Here is a 16909-nt window from a genome sequence, read left to right on the forward strand (position 1 = left end):
GTTGCGTCACCCAGGAAATGTCACATCTGCATACCCCGCACCACGCTTTCACGAGAGAGGCAAAGACCTACGCAAAAAACTATACTGCTTTTTTTTTCCTCCAAGAAAAGCATTTCCAGGTATTTCTCTGTGGCCAATTTTCATTAACCCTGTGCTTGCAATTATGCTCCCTGTAGCTAAGGACGCAAAATCTAAAACATATGTATTGAGATGACCCTGCATCATCAGAGAAAGGTTACATTTCCCATGAGAGGCTGGGTACTAAGGTAGGGGGATTTGGAATACATTTTAAATATAGCCCTGTAAGAAAAATCTGTTTGTTTGAGGTCTTAACGCCTAGATGGCTAATCTTTCCTTATCTGGGCTCAGCACATGACCAGAATCCTAGGCCCATATCAGACAAGTAGGATGGAGAATTAAAGGAGAATAATTCATAAAATATTTAATGGATTGATCACACTAGATTGGTCTGCCTCTCCCACTAAAACCCTTGAGGGAAGAAGAATCCAAGCCTATCTCTTCCTTGCTGTGTTCCTAGCACCTAACCCAATGTCAGGCAAGAAATATGTATTAAAAATGTTGATGATTTAAATTTTATTATTAAATAACAAAGTTATTAAAAACAACTGTTGATTTAATTAATTGATCGCCCCTCAAATTGGAAAAAGCAGTGATTCTGCCTATAAACATTCATCTTTTTCTTGCGTGTTCTAAATGCCTCCCTTGCTTTTACTTGGCATGAACCAAACTCATCAGCTTTGCGCGCCCATCTGGCCTCTTCCAAAACATGCCCAGGTTGATGGGTCCCTTGTCTTCATCATTAAGGTATTTCCTGCTTGGTGCACAGATTTATTTGTTGCATGGCCACCCAACAGATATTTAGCATGACCCCCTGCCTGCCTGGATGCTGGGATGGGAGGGAGACTGGCGTGCCAGCCAGCTTTGTGACAACATATCAGAGCTCCACGTATGACAGCTGCTTCAATATGCGACCCCATCCAGGAATTTAAAGAGCGGCTGCGGGGGCTCAGTGGTAAGAAGTTTTCTCGAGTCCCACACGGTAGCAGTCGAGGGAGTCTGTAGAATCCAGCTCTCCTGTCCATCCTGGTGGTCATGTTGCTCTAGCAGATCATAACACAACAAATATTTCTATTATATTAGAGTCATAACCAGAGAAACCTTCTGTGTTTAACAGGGTTTACATCAATGTGGTTTTCTCAAACTAAATGCCTCCTCACTCATTCATTCATTCCTGAAATATTTTCAGAGAAGTTTCTTTCTGTGTCTACAGGCCTTTGTCATGGATGGTGGCGGGTCTGCCACCACTGCCCCTTGAAATCCCAACCATGGCCACACCAGGGCTTCTCCGCATACTCCCGTCCCGACCTTCTCCTGAGCTTCCCTGGACCTCCAGGTCTGTGGGCATCGCATCTACGGCCTCCAGTCGTTCCCTCCCTATTGAGATGGGGGACCCAGTTTGGGGCATCTTCCTGCCTCTGACCTGGGAGATTCCTGTCCGGGCAGAGGCTCTGGGAGGCCAGGGGGCTGTCTTAGTCTGAGCTCCCCCAGAAACAGGCTCTGAATAAGGATTGGAATGCAAGTAGTTGAATGAGGGGCAGAGGCCATCCCAGGAAACCCCTAGGGGAGTGGGGAGGTGAGGCAGGGGAGGCAGGTGGCAGTATGGAGGGGTCTGTCATTTACCCTGCGGACAACTAGAGCTTAACCCTTCGGGACAGCTGGCCCAGCTACTGCCAGGGGTGGAGGGTGAGGGGCCAGGTCTTTACGTGTGGCTCCAGTCAGTCACAGGTTGAGGGCTGCTGGGGGTCGGGGGTCGATTCCCAGCACTTCAGGCCTCTTCCTGGGTAAAACCCACCCCGAAAGCCACTGGAATCTCTGGCAGAGAGACGCAGATGCTGGCACTGTGGGGTCAGGCAGATTAGCGCCAAAGGTGGGGCCGGAGCAGCACTGGCACGTGGCACTGGAAAGCTCTGCTGGGAACTGGAGGGTCACCTGTTTCAGAGGCAACTGGAAAATCAGGCGTGGCCTTTCCAGTACCTCCTACAACCTGTGATTTCATTCAGGGTGGCGGATGCTATCCAGGGTGCTGTGCCCTGGCTGCTGTAGTCCGGCAGGGGTTTGCCTGTTTGGGCGGTGGCTGATGACAAGTAAGAATTTTAGCTTCAGCTGTGCTACAGTGGGCACAACTGTGTGTGTGTGTGTGTGTGTGTGTGTGCTTGTTAGTTATTACAAAGGGTTCCTTGTTTAAAAAGTTATATATGCTGTTTTACTTAGAAATGTGTGTATAGTGAAGAATAAATAGGTTTGAGTAAAATGGATATTTTTGACGTAGTAAATGGCATTATTATTTAAACATACAGAGCTCTGAGGTGCAGTAGAATAATGGTGCTTGCCTAGATCCAAATCTCTTCCAGTACCTTAAAAGAAGCCACCCAAATCAACAAATAGAGCAAATAAAACCATTGTTTACACAAGCCCTCAGGATTACTAAGAGACAGAATTCCACAGACTTCCAATTCCCGGTAAAGTAGCAAGAGAAGCACCCAGGCCCAGCCAGGCAGGCTCTGGAGCCCCCCGCCCCCCGCCGGGGACCACTGGGTGGAAACCGCAGGGGACAAGCGGAGAAGGACAGGAGTCCGCAGAGGCTGGGGTGACGCAGCCCAGACCGCAGCACCCGCGGAAATAAAAGTCCCGTCCTGAGTGGGAACGCCGGGCGGCGCGTGGGAGCCCGGGTGACCGTCGTGCGAAAGGTGAGGCTTTGGGAAGACGGGGCAACCTAGGAAGGGAGCTTGCCCTTAGAGACTTGGTGATATCCAGAAGGAAGGCAAAAGGAATAAAATTAAGAGTACTGCATAGATCAAAGAGAATCACAAAAATCACCAAGCTTGCGCCTCGTCTCCAAGAGGAAGCACTTACTTAGACGACAAAGAAATTACACTCCACCATGTCAACGGCAGAGGGCGCGTTTGAATCAAGAAACCCACACGCCAACTCTCACCGCAGGTCTAGGAAAGAAAGTAATTACAAAAGGAGCAGGAACGTGCAAGCAAAGCTACAGTCAGAAGAAAACAGTTTGAGAATCAAAGCATTTTAGCTAATGAATGTTCTCACCCTTTCTAAACACATATGTACCCACATCGCAAAACAGAAGAAAACTGTAATGCCATGTTCCGGAATTAATTAAATATCCTAAGATAAGTATTTTCATATATAAGAAAAATCTGAATCTCGAATCAAAAATTCAAAAAAACCAGAATTAAAATGGACAAAACTCAGGAAGATGTGAAATGGAGGCTGGCTATATTCTGGAGAGGAAATGAAGAAATTCATTTTGCAGATATTTGTGTTGCCAGCAGGACCATCCTTGCAGTTGGACAGCGGTCAGACCAGCACCCTGGCACCTTTTATCTCTTGCTTTTTCCCATCCACAGGCCTGTCCTTCCTAAATTCCAGCGCAAGGCGAGGGAGCATTTCTTACACATAAGCATACTGACTCTTCCAATGGGAAACATTTTGTGAGGCCGATCTTGGTGACAGTTTTATTTGCCAAGTTCTCTATTAAATGAGACTGTAGGAAATACCCAAATACTTTCCCAGGGCAAATCAAGTGGAACTTGTTGAATAGATTAAACTTTCCAAAAAGACCTTCATTGTCCTTGATAATATGTCAAAATTTCAGAGATGTTTCCAAATTGTAAGGAATGACCACAATAAATTATGGTGTATTTTATAGTTGAAAAAGTAATTTTCATACATTATATGTATCATTAAAGTTGTATGTTAGTCAAAGAACACATGAAATAGTTTTTTGTCCCTGCCTCTTGTGACCAGAAACAGCTTAGAAATGCTTTGCACGGGTTTATATATTTGAAAAATAAGTAAGGCAATGGCTTCCTTGTATGTGACATTTGCAGTGCGTTGCTAACTTCAGACTGTGGGACAGATTGCATTTTTCTAGAGATGGCCGAGACAGCGTCACCCATCCCACACGTTCTTCTAGCCACCACCCCACTAAGAGATAAAGTCTAATCCCTTCCCCTGGACTCTGGGTGGGATTGCGTCTCACTTGTAACCAATAGAATATGGCAGAAATAATACTGCATTACTTCTGAGGATAAGTTGGAAAGGAAAAGATAATGCAATTTCTACGTTGCTTTCTGCTGCATTCTTGCTGGAGCACTGAGCTGCTAGACAAGCAGTTAGACTGAGACAAGCAGTCTGAGGCTGCCATGCTGTGAGGAAGCCCTAACTAGCCCATGCAAAGAGACCACATGGCAAAGCCCTGAAACTACATGAAGAGAGAGATGCAGTACCATTCTCTAGCTATTCCAGCTGCCCCACCACCACCACCTTTTGTTCCCGTTCCAGATACCACCTGGCTGCAACTACATTTGAGACTCTCAGCCAGAACTACCCAGCCAAGCCCTTCCTGAATTCCAGACCCTCAGATACTATAGCAATAATAAAATGATTATTGTTTTAAGCTACTGAATCTTGCAGTGATTTGTTAGGCAGCAATAGTTAACTAGGATGAATGAAGCCACAAGGAATAAGTACCATTTCTAGAGAAGCAATAATAACTATGCCTAATATCTTTTGTGGTTGTTTTGTTCTGGATAATTTTTAAAGAGGAAGTTGATAAAGCAGAACATGCCTCTTTTGAGAAGAATTATGTTCCTCTCTAGATTTCACTCATAAACTAACCTTTCCAGTGGAAAAGAATTGAGTTGTTTTCAGATGATTTTCTCTTTTTTGTAGTTGCAAACCTTTAAATATCTATTGCCTTTGGCAAAAGTAAATGATGGGACAGGTTGCTGGAGAGAGCTGTTTACTTTGTCCCTGGGTGGGATAAAGCTAAAAAGATGCAGGAACTAAGAACATGTCTGTGGCTCAAGGATTTTAAATGAAGCCCAACATTGGGTAGCTTCCATGCTGGCTATTTGGTGAGCAAACAAATCCAACTTTTAGGGTATAATAAAGAGAAGTGACCACAAATGGAGGGCTTGAGCAAGGAGGTTTCATTCCTGATGGCTAATGTTATGAAGTCAGGTGGCCTAGGTTTGAATCCTACTCCCTCACTTACTGACTATGTCACCACTGGCAGGTAAAAATTGATCTCATCTTGCCTCTGTTTCCTCATCTTTTGTTACAAGGGTGGTTGTGAGGATTGAATTAAATAATACACATGAGTGGCTTAATACAATGTCAAGCACATAGTGAGTACTCAATAAGTGGTAGCTACTACTATGGTTATTATATGCTGTCTGGATTTTAAGTTCTAGATCCAGAGACCCAGATCTAGTGAGTGGAGGATAAACTGTCCAGAGATTAAATTGCTTGACTCAGGTGTATGTTTACTGGCTACCATGTTACTGCCCTGTGCAGTACACAGGACAATTCAAGATCTACTTAATCTGTCCAAGGCAATGGTCTTTCCCAAATAGAGGAGGACAGTTCCTCAACCAACAGTGTAAAGTAGTTCACTCCCTTACTGAAAATCCCAAATAAGTTATCAAGCTTCCATTGTAGAATTTAACATTTAAGTTAAAAATACCTAATCTGATCTCAGCAAACTAGGATTAAAAGGTACCACTTTAATCTGATAAAGGGTATGTACAAGCCATATTTAATAGTGAAATACTTAATTGCTTTCACTCTGAGGTAGGGAACAAGACAAGCATGCCTTATCACTCTTATTTACTTTCATCTTGTATCATCTATCACCCTATCACTTTTGTTCAACATTGTACTGTAGTTTTACCATAGCACTAAGGTGAGAAAAAGAAATAAAAGCTATTAAAATTAGAAAATGACAATTAAAATGGTCATTATTTGGGATATTCAGGGGTTAATATACTAGCAACAATTAGAAAATTAAATAGAAACATATGATTTGTAGTACCATAAAAAATCTAATATCCAGGAATAAATTTAACAATAAATGTCCAAGAACACCCACCACATTGAAAACTACAAAACATTGAGAGAAATTAAAGAAAACCTAAATAAAGAGAAGGATATACCATGTTCGTGGATTGGAATATTCATTATTTTAAAGATGTCAATTCTGCCCAAAATGTCCTACAGATCCATTAAAATTCCAATTAAAGTCCCAGCAGAGTTTATTTCTGTATAAATTGACAAGTTGATTCTAAAATATAGATAGAAATGAAAAGTAATTATAACATCTGAGACAACATTTGAGAACAACAAAAAACCTGGAGAACATCACCAATTATTAAGACTTATTGCAAAGCTAAATAAGACTGTGGCATGAGGGCGGGGCATGGTGGCTCACACCTATAATCCTAGCACTCTGGCAGGCTGAGGTGGGAGGATCACTTGAGGTCAGGAGTTGGAGACCAACCTAAGCAAAAGAAAGACTCTGTCTCTGCTAAAAATAGAAAAAATTTGCTGGGTGTGATGGTGCATGCCTGCAGTTCCAGCTACTCAGGAGGCTGAGGCAGGAGGAATGCTTGAGCCCAGGAGTTTAAGGTTGCAGTGAGCTATGATGATGCCACTGCACTCTAGTCCATGCAACAAAGTGAGACCCTATCTTGAAACAAAAACAAACAAACAAACAAACAAAGACTGTGGCATCAGAACAATGTTAGACAAATAGATCAATGGAACAGAAGTGAGAGTCCAGAGACAGACTTACAGGATATATAGTCACTTGATTTATCACAACTACAATACAATTAATTGAAGAGAGGAGAGTCTTTTCCTCAGATAGTATTAAGTCAGTTGGATATTCATAAGGAAAAAAATGAAACTTGATTCTTATGCCATACACAAAAACTATTTCATGATAGATCATAGGCTTAACTGTTAAAACTAAAAAACAATCAACCTTCTAGAAGTAAATATAAGAGAATGTCTTCATAACCTTGGGGCAGGCAAAGATTTTTTTTAAACAGCATTGTTCACTTAAGACTTGTGCACTTTACTGTATGTTAGTTACAATTCAAGAAAAATTGAATTGTATTCAATTCAAGGGACAATTGAATTGTCCCTTATCTTTCATTATGTGACAATCTTAATTTTCTTCTTATTCCTTTTTGACTTCTCTATCTCCATTAGCTTCTTTTCTCTCATTTTGTACAAGATTCTTTCTGCAGTTTGCTTATTTTCTCTTGCTACAATCTGTGTCTTGGTCATCTTACCTATCTGTGGCTTCATCTGCCTGCTCTCTGTAGGTGGTTCTTTATGATATATCTGTTGTTCCAATCTGCCTCCTCCCATGGGGTCCCTGACTGACATCCAGCTGTGGTCTAGTTCCCCATGATGAGCTTCCATCCCCTCTGTAGCATCCCTCAGAGTTGTTTTCTGGTCTGTGCTTTAATATGTTTAATGAGAAAGAAATCACCCCCACCCCAAAATGCTAGTCAGAAATTCTTTACTTTGAGTTGCAATTTGCCACCTAGTTTCTGTCCTTGGTTCTAGGTCTACCTCCTATATGTTCCTGGTCAAATCTAATTCTACTTTCACATGACAGAGGAAGCCTTCCATGCTTTTTCTTTTCTCCAAGTCAACCATCTGAGGCTCCTTCAAACACTTTTCCCTAAACATGGTCACATACTTCATTTCTATCCACTTCTGGACAGGTCCCAATTTTATATGTTCCTGTCAAAATGCAGCACCCAGAATTAAACAGGAGGCTTGAGAGTTCTCCAGCCTCTGGACCACTGCCTCCCTCATTGCAGACATGTTATCTTCTGGATGCGGGTGGGGACTTACAGAGCCTTGGGGAGCCGTGGCAAGAGCCACCATAGGGGTTAATGGTGGAGGCAGAGTGACTGACAAACTAAAGATGAATCTGGACTTTGCCACTGACCAGCTCATGGCGTTCAGCAGGTCACCTCACCTCTTCTGGCTAAGAAATGAGAATATAGTGCTACCCACTTTGTAGGCTGCTGTGGAGATTTGGGGAGAAGAAAGAGCTCAGCACAATGCCTCGGGGGGAATCACTTCTTCATAAATGCCAACAATTGCCTATTATTTCTTGAGATGGATCTTAAAGGATGGACAGGATGGTGACAGGAGCGGGCAACAGAGAGTAAAATGTTTTAGGCTAAGCAGCCACGTGTGTGTGTGTGTGTGTGTGTGTGTACATGTTCATTGGTGTGTGTGTGCTCAGAATATAGCAAATATACCAGCCCAGCCAAGGGGTATTGGTGACCAGTAAGGCTTTGGAGACTATTCTAAAGTGCAGCTCTGTCCAATAGAAATATATTTTCCAATGTTCTTCTTGCTATTGATTCCTAGTTTTATTCCATTGTGGTCAGAGAAAATACTTGGTATGATTTCAATTTTAATTTTTTGAGACATGTTTTGTGGCCTAACATGTGGTCTATTCTTGAGAATGATCCATGAGCTGAGGAGAAGAATGTGTGTTCTGCAGCTGTTGGATGAAATGTTCTGACACTATCAATTAGGTCCGTTTGGTCTCTAGTGCAAATTAAGACCCATGTTTCATTGCTGATTTTCTGCCTGGATGACATGTCCAATGCTGACAGAGGAGTGTGAGGTCTCCAACAATTATTGCATTGGGGTCTACCTCTCTCTTTAGTTCTGATGATGTTGGCTTTATATATCTGGGTGCTCCAGTGCTGAGTACATATATATTTAGAATTTATATCCTCTTATTCAATTGACCCGTTTATCATTATATATTGGCCTTCTTTGTCTCTTTTTACAGTTTTTGTCATGAAATCTATTTTATTTGATAGAAGTATAGCTACTCCTGCTCCTTTTTGGTTTCCATTTGCATGGAATATCTTTCTCCATCCTTTGTTTTCAGTCTGTGTGTGTCTTTATAGGTGAAGTGTGTTTTTGCAGACAACATATAGTGGCCTCTTGTTTTTTTTCTCCATTCAGCCACTCTCTGTCTTTTGATTGGAGAGTTTAGTCCATTCACATTCAATGCTATTATTGATAGGAAAGGACTTACTTCTGCCATGTTGTTATTTGATTTCTGGTTGTTTTATGGTCCTCTCTTTCTTACTTCCTTCCTGTCTTCCTTTGTTAAATGTGATTTTCTCTGACAGTGTGTTTGAATTTCTTGCTTTTCGTTTTTTGTGTATCTGTTGTGGGTTTTTTGATTTGAGGTTACCATGAGGCTTGCAAAAACCATTTTATAACCAATTATTTTAAACATAAGACAACTGTGCTCACAAACAAACAAGCAAAGAGAAATGTAACAGAAATTCTACCCTTTAATGCCATCCCCCACTTTTTAACTTTTTGTTGTTTCCATCCATATCTTTTTATACTATTTGTCTCTCAAAAAGTTGTTGCTACTATTTTTTTATAGGTTTGTCTTTCAGTCTTCCTACTCAAGATATAGGGGGTTTATATACCAAAATTACAGCAATAGAGTTTTCTGTATTTGTGTATTCGCTGTTACCAGGGAGTTGTATACCTTCTGATGATTTCTTATTGTTGATTAACATCCTTTTCTTTCAGAGTGAAGAACTCCTTTTAGCATTTCTTGTAGGACAGGTCTGGTGTTGATGAAATCCTTCAGCTTTTGTTTGTCTGGGAAAGTCTTTATTTCTCTGTCATGTTTGAAGGATATTTTTGCAGGATATAAGATTCTGTGGCTAAGGTTTTTTTTTTTTTTCCATTCAGCAATTGAATATGTCATGCCTCTCTCTCCTGGCCTATAAGGTTTACACTGAGAAGTCTGCTGCCAGATGTATTTGAGCTCCTTTCTATGTTATTTTATTCTTTTTTCTTGCTTCCCCTAGGACCTTTTCTTTATTTATGACCTTTGGAAGCTTGATCATGAAATGCTTTGAGGTAGTCTTATTTCAATTAAATTGGCTTGGTAGTCTATGACCTTCTTGTACCTAAATATTGATATTTTTCTCTAGGTTTGGAAAGTTCTCTGTTCTTATTTCCTTGAATAATCTTTCCATCCCAATCTCTTTTTCTACCTCCTCTTTAAGGCCAATAACTCCTAGATTTGCTCTTTTGAGGATATTTTCTAGATCTTGTAGGTGTGCATCATTCTTATTTAGTCTTTTTTTCTTTTTTCTCTACTGTATATTTTCAAATAGCCTGTCTTCAAGCTCACTTTCTTTCTTCTGCTTTGTCAATTCTGCTGTTGAAAGACTCTGATGCATTTCTCAGTTTGTCAATTGAATTCTTAAGCTCTAGGATTTCTGCTTGGGTTTCTTAAATTATTATTTCAATCTCTTTGTTAAATTTCTCTGCTAGGCTTCTGAATTCCTTCTCTGTGTTGTCTTGTAATTGTTGTGACAGTGTCTTCCCTCACTCTCTGTGCTGGTCTGCTGGAGTTGGGGGAGGAGTGACATGGGCACTTCCTGGTGGTCACCAGCACCAGGTCCCACATGAAGCCAGCCCAGTCTCACCCAAAGCCCGTAGTGACTGCTGCCTGGCTACCTGTGATGTTTATTCAAAGCCAGGGGCTCTTTAGTCAGCAGGTGGTGGGTGAATCCTGCCAGGACTGGGTCCTTCCCTTCAAGGCAGTATGTTTCCTTCTGGCCCAGGGTGGATCCAGAAATGTCATCCAGGAACTAAGGCCTGGACTCGGGGGCCTCAGGTGTCTGCTTGTTACTTTATTTTACTGTGGCTGAGCTGGTACCCAAGTTGCAAAACAAAGTCCTCTGAGCTCTTTCCTTTGTTGTCCTCAAGTGGAAAAAGACTCCCGGAGCCGTACTGCCTGTAGTTGGGGGAGGGGTGACACAGGCACTGGCTTGGCCACCGCTGCTGGTGTCTCACTGGGTCACATGCACTCCAAGTCCACTGGCTCCGAGCCAGCACAGCCACAGGAATTGCCCAAGGACTGCAGCCCTGGTGGCCCAACTGCCTTGGGAATTTAGCCCAGGCCCCATGCTGCTCTTCGTCAGCCAGCGTTGGGGCTACAGGAGCTTGGGTTTGGGGTGGAGGATTTCCCTCTGGCCAGCCTGGTCAAAATGCTCCCTCCGTGGGCACCGGCAGAATTCTGCCCTGTGCCCTGTTCTCCTCTGCCAGGGTGGCCCTGCGTTTCAATGCAAAGTCCCACAATCACTTCACTCTCCCTTCCCTGGCACACAGATGCTGTCTCCACTGGGAGCTGGCACGGTACTGCCGGGGGATGGAGGGTGGCATAGGCCATGCAAGACTGTCTTCCTGCCCTCTTCAGTGCCAGTTTCCATGATGTAATGTTGAAACCAGGTAGTCTGATCACTAAGCCGATTTCTGGTTCTTCTGAAGGTTCTTGCTTGCGTGGATAGTTGTTGAATTAGGTGCTCACACGGAGAGACCATCACTGGAGGTTTCTGTTCAGCTGTCTTGCTCCCTAAGATTCTGTCCAACAGAAATATAATGTGAGCCGCATAAGGAATTTTAAATATTTTGTAGTCTCATTTTAAAGAGCTAAGACAAATAGTAAAATTAATTTTAATAATATTTTATTCAATCCAGTATCCCAAAATATTTCAACATGTGATCAATATGAAAATTTATTTCTTTTTTGGTGTGTTAAGTCTTCAGAGCCTGGTGTGTATATTTTCTTTCTTTCTTTCTTTCTGCCTGTCTTTCTTTCTTTCTTTCTTTCTTTCTTTCATTTTTCTTGAAGACAGAGTCTCACTCTTGGCCCAGGCTGGAGTGGTGCAATCATAGCTCACAGCAACCTCAAACTCCTGGGCTCAAGCAATCCTTCTGCCTCAGCCTCCACAGTAGCTGGGACTACAGGCATGCGCCACCATGCCCAGCTAATTTTTACATTTTTCGTAGAGGTAGAGGTTTCCCTATGTTGTCCAGGCTGGTCTCAAACTCTTGGCCTCAAGTGATCCTCCCACCGTGGCCTCCCAAAGTGCTGGGATTACAGGTGTTAGCCACCATGCCTGGCCCAGCCTGGTGTGTATTTTCTGCTTACAACACATCCATAGTCAGACTGGCCACACTTAAAAGAGCTGGATAGCAACATAGGGCTGGTGGCTGCTGTATTGTCTAGCTCAGCCATTGAAGGTCTTAACTCTGATAGCAGCATGGTTTTCTCTGAATGTTACTCTTTCTGTCTCGCTCCTCTCCCCCAGAGAGAGAGATGGCAATACCTTCATCTAATACAATTAATTTAAAGGAATAAAAAGAGGGATAAAAATGCTCCTGGACACCTTCTTTCACAGCCGGCCTAATCCTGAGATTTTCACAAACAAAGGCTTAAAAAATTCTGGTAGATACTGGAACATACTTTACCTGTTCTAGATTATATTACTATAGACACTCTGGAAATCTTGCAGCAAAGAAACCTGTTTTACTTTGTGTAACTCCACATTTTCCAATGTATTAGGATTGTGGAGCAATGTTGTAACACTTTCTAAGGTTGGGAATCCAGAGTTTGGTAGGAAAAGCTGTGGGAAGGGCTGGAGAAGCCTAGATTCGGGTTCCCCGTGGTAGCTACTGAGGTATTGCTAGGTAAGGAACTGGAGGGAATCGGAAAGGGAGAGAAAGCTCATAGCTGACACCAGTCAATTCTTAGCCTGAACCAACACCAGAAATGCAGTCCACTCATCATGACCATAACATTGGCTGTACTTGATACCTAATGGAGATCCATCAGATTGGTCACTGAATCTTTCAATCTGTCAAGCTTTGGTACACAGTGGTGGAATGAACCTAACCAATTTTACCTTCTTTAAGAGAAGAGCAGGGAAAATAATACACCGAAGACCACCATTAACAATCCAGAGAGTAGTGCATCTCTGGTCACTGTGCACAGAATGGAAAAGAAGGCCTGTAGTTAGAGATAAACTCTACTAATAGCAGCATTTCAAAATGGCATCAGGCAAGATGTCTGCATATGCAAACATTCAAAAATGTTTAATGACGCACAGTGATGGTGAACAGCATGCATATGAACATTTTAGATGACTTTATCAGCATATGTGGAAAAATAAGCAACTCCTTCCGTTTCCAGAGTAACTACTGCTGGATTAAAAAAAAGTAAAACCTAGTTTGTGTCGTGTTCTCTTCAACCTGCTTTTGCCTTGAGGGTTTTAATTTATAAATTTCTTTATAAGGACTTCAGAGCTTCTGATGAGAATAGTCACTCAGTGTTTCCCATAGTGCCTTGCACTTAATAGATGCTTACTCAACATTTTGTTTCATTAATGAGTAGTTCTGATCAACACAATCTCCCTTCATAAATGTGGCTTTCCTCCATGGAGAAATTAAGTTGAAACTTAAGATAATTTAAAATTCTCAAGGTTAGAAATATTTTCATAGTCTTTAGAGAAATTCTGGTTTGTTGAGAAACCCATGTAAGTTTGAAATGAATTTGCATTTCTCTTAGGAACACAACCCTGTTAAAATTTGATAAGCCATTTAAAAAAGATGCCCTTTGCTGGGGAAATGCTCCGGTGTACACGTGCGGTGACACTGACGCAGGAAGGTCCACAGCATCCTGAGTTGTTCCAGCTGCTTAACCCGGACTGGTGGGAAGCCTCAGTCAGTCTGTTTTTCTTCTTAATATATAGCTATATTTTTCTTATATAAAAGCACTGCTTTTAAGTGGCTAGTATTTTAAGCTTCTGTATGTAAGATGTTATAACATGTCATGTCATATATATTCAGTGTAAGTTCAGTTTTGTGTCCTTTTCTTAAGATTATTTGGGTTTGACTATTTATTGTATTTTGCAAAGTCAAAACCCCCTTGGAAGTTGGCTAATAGTATTTTGCATGTGAGTTTTTTTCCCTTGAGTCCTCAAAAAACTAAGTTTTAGACGCTGCTGCTACTGCAGCAACATTAGTGAAAATTGGGTATTGTTACCACCTCCTGTTCCCCTTTATTTTGCCCGTGTGGTAAGGGCATCAGACACCTCAAACAATATAGGCTGATGTTAAAAGGCGTGCTAGGCTGGAAAGCAAGTGATAACTATTGAGATACTACTAATGACAGCAAACGCCCTTCTCTAGAAAGCTAAGTGTGCTTTTTTTTTTTTTAGACAGAGTCTCACTCTGTTGCCCGGCTAGAGTGCCATGGCATCAGCCTAGCTCACAGCAACCTCAAACTCCTGGGCTCAAGTGATCCTTCTGCCTCAGCCTCCCTAGTAGCTGGGACTACAGACAGGTGCCACCATGCCCAGCTAATTAGTTGTCCAGCTAATTTTTTTTTCTATTTTTAGTAGAGACGGAGTCTCGCTGTTGCTCAGGCTGGTCTCGAACTCCTGAGCTCAAACGATCCTCCCACCTCGGCCTCCCAGATTGCTAGGATTACAGGCGTGAGCCACCACATCCGACCCTAAATGTGCTTTTTATCAGCTTCCCTAGAGTGCTATTGTGTTAAATCCAAGTGGGAAATATATGCCAGAATGCTACAACTCAGCCAACAAGTATTAATGCACATACCTACTTCATGCTTCATACAGTGTGATGCACCATGCCCTATGGGCACAGGGAGAATTAAGACCATTGCCGCTGAACAACACACAACAAAACATCATGAAGCTCCGAGAGCTCTGTGTTTAAGGATACACAAAGTAATCATTTAGGTATCTTTCAAATGAACAAAATGCTGCATGAAAATATAGATAAGAGATAATAGTTAGTGGGCAAAGCATAATAAACACAGGCATAGATGCATACAAGAGGGAATGTATATATGAGTTTGACCTTTTCTGTTTTGTAAAATGAAGGATTTCACCTATAATAAAGGTTTTCAAGGCCAGGCACAGTGGCTCACACCTGTAATCCTAACACTCTGGGAGGCTGAGGCGAGAGGACTGCTTGAGGCCAGGAGTTCAAGACCAGCCTGAGCAAAAGCAAGACCCCGTCTCTACAAAAAATAGAAAAATTAGCCAGGCATAGTGGTGTGCACCTGTAGTCCTATCTACTCAGGAGGCTGAGGCAGGAGGATCCCTTGAGCCCAGGAGTTTGAGGCTACAGTGAGCTATGATGATGCCGTGGCACTCTAGCCAGGGCAACAGAGCAAGACCCTATCTCTAAATAAATAAATATTTTCAAAATGAGCACCTAGAGGTATGGACTTATTCTCAGGGCTTCACATATCATTTTTGGAATTTATATCAAAGATAAAAATTTAGAATTAATCAAATTATATTCTGGGTTATTGAGAGCAGTGTTTTTCAAACCGTGGATCATGATTCCCTAGAGGTTTGTGACCTGTTAAAGGGTAAAATTGGTCACATACAGAATTGATTTAAATAAAAATGAAGAGAACAGAAAAGATCACAGTGTATAGCTGGTAGTAAGAGCTAAGTATAATATCATTTTATAAAATGTTTGTTTCTGTTTTATACATATCTGCACGGGTATGAATCATGATGTAAAATGTATTTATAACCGTACACAGAAGTCAAATAAGCTTGAAAGCCGTTAATCAATAGATCACTGGTTCTCAACCTTCACTGCACATTGGAATCACCCACGGAGCTTGGGAAATAGGGCCGCAGGGGTCTCACACCCTGAAATCCTGCTGTAATTCATTTGGGATGTAGCCTGGGTTTGCAGCTTTCTTAAAGCTTCTCAGGTGTGTAGCCAGGATTGAGAATCCCTAACAAGCTGAGCCTTGTGACCAAGTTCTGCCAAGTATTACGATTTCAGTGCCTGCCTCTGGGCTTGAGTTTATTTAATTGGCCTCTGGATCAAGTCGTTCCATAAATTGGGATTGTTTCAGGGTATGAAGAAGGGGCAGAGGAGGCTTAACACACACGTAATGTTTTCACCCCGGGTGAAGGTCAAATGCAGTCTAGTGGAGGTGACTGAAAGAAAGCTTCACAGTAGTTCGGGTAGAGAAATGTAGTGGGAGGATTCAGAGAGAGAGATAGTGGAAGAGCTTGGAATAATTCGACTTTGTGAGCGATTCCACCTGCCCCTCCACTCGGTGAGTGAACGTCCGGACTCGGCATGCTGCGGAGCACTGACGTTTGCTGTTTCTGCAGGTGTCTCCTTATATAGGGCCTCTGTGAGCCTCTCCACACAGTAGATTAGCTTTCAGGGTAATTTTTGATTTATTCTTTTATGTGAGCCTTTCCTTGTCACAGACAATGCAATTCCACCATATTCATGCTGCAAGAGTAACTTAGTTTCAGCAAAACATTATCCATTGCATTAAGTTAACTGAGTTACTTTCAATTGCATTAGTTTACATTCCCGTTCTTACGCAATTTCTAATTGTGCTTGGTTTTATAACTGTATAAGAGCAAGGACATGGGTTATTTACACTTAGTTATTTTATTCGTACATATTTATCGAGTACTATCATATGAACAATGCAGCAGCAGAAGCACTAAAATTTCTGTCCCTTAAAAGGGTAACCTTACTTTATTCACTGGCTCCCTTTGCCCTGTGTGATTTGTGCTGCTCACCCTGAACACAGTGGGACTTTAAATGAAATCCAACGTCTTATCTATCTATTAGTAAAGATTAGAAGAAACTGTGGAATGATGTAAACAGAACTTAAAGTTTATTGGGATTATTTTTCGGTAGTCCTATCTGTGTGTGAAGTAAGAGTTCAAAGAAAAATCTGGATTAAGAAGGAAAGTGGGATTTAAATGATTCCTGAAAAGGGGTGATGATGGTGGTGGTGGTGAACATCACTGAGCATTTACTATGTAACCTGCAATGGGCCAACGCTTTCCATGGATTATTTTACTTGATCTTTAGAACAACCCTTGGAGATAGGTGGTGTTACAATCATCCCATTTTATACACCAGCAGCCCAAGTTAAGTAGGTTTCCTGAGTGATTGAGCTGGGACTCAAGCCCAAACATGTCCAGGCCTGCGAGCTGAATCTTCTCAAGTATAAGAAGAAGGACAGGGAGGATATTCCAGGCCAGAAACCTAACATGGATCCAGGCATGAAGGAAGGGATGTGTGGGTGTCTGCATAGAAGGGTACCAGGGAGTTGCTGATGGAAAAT

At 42.0% G+C, this 16909-nt stretch overlaps 1 protein-coding gene across 2 annotated transcripts in view; it reads left to right on the plus strand.

The window, feature by feature from the left end:
* RIN2 (Ras and Rab interactor 2) overlaps nt 1-16909 on the plus strand; it is a 212291-nt gene that overhangs the window by 19777 nt on the left and 175605 nt on the right. The window lies entirely within an intron of this gene.

Source organism: Eulemur rufifrons, chromosome 20, assembly GCF_041146395.1.
Source record: "Eulemur rufifrons isolate Redbay chromosome 20, OSU_ERuf_1, whole genome shotgun sequence".
NCBI lineage: Eukaryota > Metazoa > Chordata > Mammalia > Primates > Lemuridae > Eulemur > Eulemur rufifrons.